Consider the following 8482-nt stretch of genomic DNA (forward strand, 5'->3'; position numbering starts at 1 on the left):
TGGCTGACAAGGTCCAATTGGAAAAGCATTTAGAGTTCAAGAAAATGAATGAGAAGTCTGAGAAGAGGAGGTGAATGAAGATTTATGGGAGTGTTTGCAAGTTTCTGATGAATAATTGGGTTCAAATGATAGGCATGTATAGACAGAGTTGATGGCCCAGTATCAACCTCGGTACCAGAGAAAAACACAAAAGGAGATGCCAGCCACAGGGGTCTCTCCTAAGATATAGAGTTTCAGAAAAGAGACTGGATTCTAGAAATAGTAAATCAAGAGAGTGAAATGCAGTTCATAACACCATCTAGATGTCACTGAAGAAATAAAGCCATAAACAGAAAAATGAACCATATTTAAGAAGCTGCAGGAACATGGTCAGGTTATGTCACAGGGTGCAAGTTAAGTCCAGCTGGGTCAGTTGAAGCCAGAAAGTGTGAACAATTCATGGATAACAGAAATATTTTTCTATTTTGTGCTTGCCACACAAAACAGGTATTGACTTGCTCATTTAATAAAATAATACAGTAACAGAGTTGATGCTGATGAGTATGACAAGGTTTTAGTTGTTTTATGTTTTTGCAGCTCCTTGGGTCTTTCTTTCTAGTTTAAAAGTGGCAGCCCATTATACCATGAAATGTGCTTATTCTGACCTAAAGTATTGGCTTTAAAGTTTCCTCATTCGCCCAACATGTCAGGTGGTCAAGTAAAAGCAGTGATGAATTCAGTCTGACAATTTCTCTTTGATTTGAAACTTAAGGCCTTGAAATAACATCATCTCCAGCCCGGTACTGAGTGGGAGTAGTTCTACCAGGGAACTAGGGTGATAATTAACTTACTAAACCACTTTGTTTTGAAATCTTAAAGAGTTTAGTTGAAATAAAGACAGCAAAGTCTACCAATAAAATGAGCAGACTTTGAGATCAAGCAGAGGTAAAACACTGCAAATTTTGAGTTGCTGAAGCTGTAATTGTGTTACTGATTTTCTCTGAGAAAATGACAGGGAGCAGGATTTAGGAATATCAACAAAGAAAAAGCTGCTTAATTGAATTAAAAGCAGTTAGATGTCTTAACATGATTTAAAGGTATTCTGCAATTATCTTTAATTTCACAAAAATAAACTGATAGTTTTATAAAGAAAGTAACTTATTTTATTTTTTAACATCACATACTTCAAATCCACACACATTTTGTTATTAGCAAAAAGGAACACAGTGCTACTTATTCATTAGTGGCAAAATAATAAAAGGGAACTAACAAACCAAATATTCCTACACACACACATGCACACACACGGACACATTTTAAGTGAGTCAGAGGATTATTTCTGTGTACAGATTGCATAAAATACTTCAATCTTGTTCTTGCTAAAGAAATAAAAATGAATATAGGCAGGACAAGAAAAACAAGAGAGATACAATCATTTTCCAACAGAAGCAGAGGATAAGTCTGGACAAAGACATTGGAAAACCCAAAAGAGCTAAACTTAAATGCACGTATATAATATGCTAAGGAACATGTCTTGAAGATGTACTTACATAGTAAGCACTCTGCTTTTTTTTTACTTAGCTTATATGTGAAACAGTGGGTGGGAAGTGCCAGGTAAGCCACCACTTGCCCCTGCTCTGATCCTCAACCACGGGCTATGAGATAAGGCTGCCAGGGGAGGTAAGTATTATACACTAGGTGTGATATAGGATATCAGAGCAAGTGCACGGACATACACACTCGTGGACATCAGACAGAGTGCAAAATACTTCTGAAGAAAACACCATTCCCTGAGCTATGTAAAGAACAACTGTTTCCCTGGGACAGCCAGGTCTTGGTGTGCCAGTCAGAGTGCATTAAATTCCTAAGTCTTGTGGGACTTCGCAGGGTAGCAGAGGACATGGGACTAAATGACGGATAATGCCAAGTCAAGAAATGCTGGGCAGAAGTAAGCCATACAGTTATTGATCTAAGACACCTGGAGAAACACAGACTTAAAATACACAGAATAGAGACCTGGAACTTCCTGGTAGCCCATGCAAACATTCCCCTAATCTAATGAAAAGGCAAACTCCCAGCATGGTGACTGTGGCTAATAATACTCATTATGTACTTTAAATTTGCTAAGAGAGTAGATCTTAATCTTCCTCACAAAAAAGAAAAAAAAAATTAACTATGTGAGTTGATGGATAAATTAATTAGCTTGATTTTGGTAAACATTTCATAATGAAAACACCTTAAATTGTAAACACCTTAAAATAGAAAACACCTTAAATACTACTATTTTTATTTTTCAATTATACCTCAATAAAGCTGAAAGAAAAAAGGAAAGACAAACTTCAAAGCTACAGTATAGAGGAGAAAGTGTTCTTTCCCAGCTCATTTCTCCATGTCCCATCCCTACACTATGTTCCATAGCAGAGTCCACACAGAGAGGATAGACCTGTGCAAGATTAGTAGTTATCAGAAAGTAATCAGCAAGGAAGCTCTGTAAGGCCATGGGGGGAGAAAAAGTAAGAAAAGAATCATTATACAATATATATGTATTGAAATATCCAATCATATCCCACAAATATGTACAATTACAATGTGTCAATTTAAAAAAATGAATTAATTTAAAAAAGAAATGACATGAACAACTAATAGAAAATGCACAATAGAATAATTATACCATAAATCAGATTTTTTAAAAAGCAAATCTTTTACAATAAAATCCAAAATATTAATAAAATATAGCCTCTCTGAAACAAAACTCAAAGATAAGTTGAAATTCAAAGATGAGATTTAGCTTCAAGAAAGAAAAATACCTGATGTTCCCACTCATAAGTGGGAGCTAAGAAAGAAAGAAAAAACAATCACAATAATGCACTGAGCTTTCAGAAGGAGAGAGCAGAGCTGTGGTTACTAGAGATGGGAAAGGGGTGGGGGTTAGGGAGAAATTGTTAATGGTCACAGAGAATGCTTGTTTTGTAATGATGATCATACTAATTATCCTGATTTGATCACCACATATTGTACACAAAAACTGATAATTTACTCTGTACCCCACAAATACGTATAATCAATTATGTTTCAACATAAAACAATACCAAAAAAGCCTTAACCTAAAAAAAAAGTCAGCTGTGTATATGTACATTAGCAATGAACAATTCAAAAATGAAATGAAGAAAATTCAAAAAAGAAAAAAAAAACAAAGAAAAACACAAATAAGTTGCAATGGTGCAAAGCAGAGGAGATGAGGCGACAGAAGGATGAGATGTCATACCATCTCAAGAATGAAATGCAAATGAAAGAGGTGGAAATGAGAAGAAATGGAAGAAAGAAGTCATTGTGAAACTGAGTCACAGTAAAGACAACAAAAGACAGACATCAGGTGTAGATGAGAAAATTTAAGCAAATTGAAAAAGGTGTTGGAAGATAAATAATTTTAAAACAATCAGAAAATGAAACAAAGGAATATTTTCCTCATCCATAAATGTTGCCCCAGTAGGAAACAAATTAAAGCAAATAAATAAAATAATACTCAAAGATGTAAGATAAGCATATTCTGAAATAAAGTAGACTTGATTGGAAAAAGAAAAAACAGAGAAAAACTTCAAGAATATAATGAAGTAATGTTTACAAATTCTTTACAGAAAGATTTTATAAGAGTTCAAATAAATAGTAATAGATACTTTCAAAAGAGAAATAACTCATTAATGTACATCTCATTTGTACTCTGCAAAATAAATAAACAACAACAAAAAAAACCCACTTGACTGTTATTGGAAAATAACAGAGTTATATAAAATCTAGCACTACAATCAATCAGAAATGATTGTTTAAAGGAGCTCACTGGTAATAAAGGAAAATCCTTAGAACCTAGATTTAAAGAAGAAACTATAAGCAGAGCTTAGAATGAGGAACTGAGGTTGTGGTCTATTTGAGGAAGTGGGGAGGTTTGTTGCTTTGGAGAAATCAATGACATGGATTTCAATGTCCACATAAGATAGGAGAGAAGACCTTAGGGCCTACGTGAGTGGGACTCAAGTAATTTTGTTTATATAAGCATTTGGTTCTCATTGGAAAAAGAAAATAAAGAACCTGAGAATTCCAAGCAGTAGGTCTGGGCCTCATCTGAGTTTGGGAACAAATTGATGTCATCTGCATGATCCGGGAACTTTCAAGCACAGAAATTCACATAAAAACTGGTCTGCAGCCAGCACTGCTCCAAGAGATTTTGGACACAAGTTTATGCAAAACTATTCTAGAAAAATGTTCTTACAAAGTAGCTACATATGGTTGTCACTCACACACAGACAAGCACACAATTCCTCACTAAATGTGCTTTCACAATTTTTAAAAAGTACAAAACACAAACGGATGTGCCTATGTCATATTTAGTCACATTTAGAGGTATTTTTTTCACATTTGTGGATAACTGGAAATGATGGAGTATTAAAATAGCTTGCCCACGTTCACATAGAGCTAGATTTTGAAGATGAGTAGTTTGTCTAACTGATACCATGTCCTTTCTTATATGGATTCTTATTTCTCCATCATCTGTAGTACATATACATAGATATCTATAATATAATTTTTCATAGTTTGGGGTATATCTAAAATTATATTTAAAAGCAAACAAAAACAAAAATGGAGGAAAATCTGCTTGACCTTATTAAATAATAATAAAAGGAATGTATACATCAAAAAGCAAGTTGATAGAAACAAGTCCCAACATATCAATTATCGTAATAGGTATAAATGGACTAAACTCACTCCTTAAAATTAAGCTAAACACTGTTTACAAGAGAGAATCCTAATGCATCAAGACATGGAGACTGAAAGTAAAAGGACAAAAAGAGATAAACTAGGTAAATATCAGCCAAAAGAAAGGTGGTATATTTAAACTAATTTAATGCAAAGTAGGTTTTAATACCAAAAAAAATCATTGTTAAGAATAGAGAGGGCTACCCCATCACGAAAAAATCTTCCTTTCACCACAAAGATAGTAATTTAAACTGTGTAAGCCTAATAAAATAGCCACACATATATACACAGAAATGGTATAACTTCAGGGATAAAATTTTTTAAAGCTACCCGGTGGTGGTTAATTTCAAGTGTCAAATTGACTAGACCATGGAGTGCCCAGATATTTGGTCAAACACTATTCTTGGGTATGTCTATGAGGATGTTTCTGAATGAGATTAAGATTTGCATTGGTAGACTGAGAAAAGCAGATTGCTCTCCCTAATGTGAGTGGGCCTCATCCAACCAGTAGAAGGCCTGAGTAAAACAGAAAGGCTGAGTCTCCCCCAAATGAGGAATTCTGCCTGTCTGGTTGCCTTAAAACTAGGACTTCGGTTTTTTCCTGCTTTCAGACAAACTGAAACACTGGCTCTTCTGGGTCTTGAAATTGATGGCCAGCCTTTGAACCAGAGCTACACTATTCTCTGTCCTGGTTCTCCAGCTTGCCAACTTTAGGTCCTGGGAATTGTCGAAAATCACATTAGCCAGTTCCTTGTTCTTGCTCCCTCTCTCTCTGTCTCTCCTCTGTCCCTCTCTCTCTCAATATGTGTGTGTGTGTGTGTGTGTGTGTGTATGTGTGCTTGTGTGTGTGTATCATATTGTTTCTGTTCCTCAGGAGAACCCCGATTAATACAACCCCCATAATGGGTGATTTCAGTACACACTTCTCAGTGACTGAAAGGTCAAGATGACAAAAATCAGTAAAGAACAAGTTCTGAAAAATTCAATAAACAAACTTATTCTACTGGAGATACATCAACCTCCAAATATAATAATTTGAGAAAACACAATTTTCTGAAATATGTATAGAACTTTATTATTACTATTTTACATTTGGACACGTACTAGTATGTAAGCAAGTTTCAGCAAATGTCAAATAATCAGTTTCAAAAAGACACGTTCTCTGACCTCAGTGCAACTAGATTAGAAGTTAACAACAAAAGATTTGTTTAAATCCACATTCATTTAAAAAACAAAAACAGTGCTCATGAATCTTGTGGATTCATCTGTCAAAGAATAATACAAATTAAAAAATTTAAATGTACTCACATATGTATACAAAGATGTCTAAACAAGATTTCATTGCAATATTGCTCATTACAGAAAAAGCCTTGAAACAACCTAAATGTTCAACATGGCAAAAGGAACTGCTTTAATAAGTATTGTGTATCCAGAAAATGTTATGCTATAGCCATTAGCACTATCAGAAAGAACAAAGTTGCTTTTTGTTGAGTATTATTAAGAGAAATAAGTAAGTTATAGAACAGCACATACAGTATGCACTAATTTTAATTCAATTAAAAACATGTATCTGAATATAATATATATTTATAGGAAATTAATAAAAGTTCTATTAGGTACTACTTCAGAAGGCAGAATTACATATCAGGGATCATGTACTCTTTAGTATTTAGTTTTTTCTTCATTTCTTCTTTATATTTCCAATTTTAAATTACTAGTTAAAATGTGGACTGTGTCTAAGAACCCATGCCCGAAAGTATCCTGAAAAGCTGTTACAGGGCTTTGGGATTCTTCCACAAGATGTTCTTTCCTTTGGTTTGACATTGGCATACGCATTGGAATACTCTTCAATAGAAAGTATCTTCGAGAAAGTGTACCATATCATTTCACCAGTATAATACATTTTTTAAAAGTGGGAATTGATTTCTCAAATCATATTTCTTTGGGCTATACAAAGACACTACGTACCCAGGGAAAAGAAAGGAGACACCCAGAAGAAGAAAGTGAGTCAGGAAAATTCAGGTTTGCCTATTTCACAATTATGCTCTGGCAAAATTTTATGTTGAGGACTCACCTAATAATTTCAATTTTTAAATTTTTTCTGCAGTTTCTATTTCTGCAGATAAGGGTCTCAAGCTTAACAATGTTCTTAGCTGTAATATCTGTCTAAGGGGAAAAAGAGATTGAGATTCTGGGGAGAGTGAATAGTGAACTCAGATGAAAGCAATGCTATTACAGCCTCAAATTTAAGAGCTTCAAATTCACTTACACATAATTTCCTTAAAAGCCTGCATAATTTTAATTTTATTGTAGTCATCTCCTTCAGACACTGATTATTCTGGAGAAGCAATCACAGAAACCTGAAAAACCAAGGTCTGATGAGAATCTCTAAATAAACCACATTCCAGAAGCCCAACTCTAAAAAGCAAAAGTGTTTTAACTATAACAGCCTAAATTCTGCATTTCTTCTCTACTGAGAAATGTGATATTGCACATTTTAGAAACAGAAGGAAAGTGAAACATTTAAAAAGAACAGTTAGTTTAAGAGAAGTCATTATTTGATGAGTTAAAATGAAATACAAATAAATTGAGAAAAAAAAGCAAGAGAGCAATAGAAAATATGTTATCTGTTAATCTAATTTAGAATAATTATTTCACTTTTGCTTGTATAATACCGCCATTAAAATTAATCTAATTTTATATATTTATTTCTTGTATGTGAATGATTTCATTATTTTACATTTGACTACTTGAGCAAAAACTCACTATAATTTTTTTTTCCCAAATTAGTTAGCTAATACCTCATTATCTGAATTACCTCTTATTAAGTAATTTTTCTTTTCCCGTTAATTTTAACATAAACTTGTTATCTATTTTGTTGGCTCCTCTACCACATCTCTGGATGTTAGAGTTGTACAGGTTTTAGTCTTGGGTCCTCTTTGCCTTTCTTTCTAGGTATAGACATTCTTAGGACTTTGAACACACTTTTTATTCTGACCATTAATGAATTTACATCTATGAGCCAGATATTTGCTCTGACCTTCAGAGTTCACATATCAAAACCAGATCCTTTATTTTACCCTCAAAATGTGGTTCCTACTACGGTACACTATTTCAAAATTTTGAACACCTACTATGGTATTCCATTATTTCAAAAATTTGTAGCTCCATGCACCCCGTATTTCAAGCTAGAAATCCAGAGGACTCATCCTTAAAGCAGACTTTGCCAATGACTACCTTGCACATGCAGCTCTTCAGTGCAGGCTGTGTCCTTCCTGAGAATTATACAGACTTAGTAAATAATGACTGGCTCCTAAATAACCTACAGTTATCTGCTTTTTTGCAAGTCATGTTAGTTTCCTTACAGCACAGCTGGCGTTCTGCAAAGTCAAAGCTGGAGTAAATACTGAACTCTTGTCAGAATAACTACTCTTTTCTTGATAACTAGGAAGGTGTTTGTTAAAGATATCCTCATGAAGCTGTACCGAGTAAGTAAGTGAAATGGTGTTTTCGTTTTAGGGAAAAGTACAAGGTAAATATACAATTGCCATTATTTTACTCTATAATCTTTATAAGCACACTCCCAGATAGTAGATATTTTTAACTCCTTTTTTATACACCTGAAATTTGAAAATCTAACTTCTTTAAAGTCTATTGTCTAATTACAAAACTACCTCTTTCCACAAAAATCATGCTATCTCCCTTTAAGACCCTACTGAAACAATAATCAGAAATGTGCTTTTCTTCAACATCT

Source organism: Galeopterus variegatus, unplaced genomic scaffold (assembly GCF_000696425.1).
Source record: "Galeopterus variegatus unplaced genomic scaffold, G_variegatus-3.0.2 Scaffold2604, whole genome shotgun sequence".
Taxonomy (NCBI): Eukaryota; Metazoa; Chordata; class Mammalia; order Dermoptera; family Cynocephalidae; genus Galeopterus; species Galeopterus variegatus.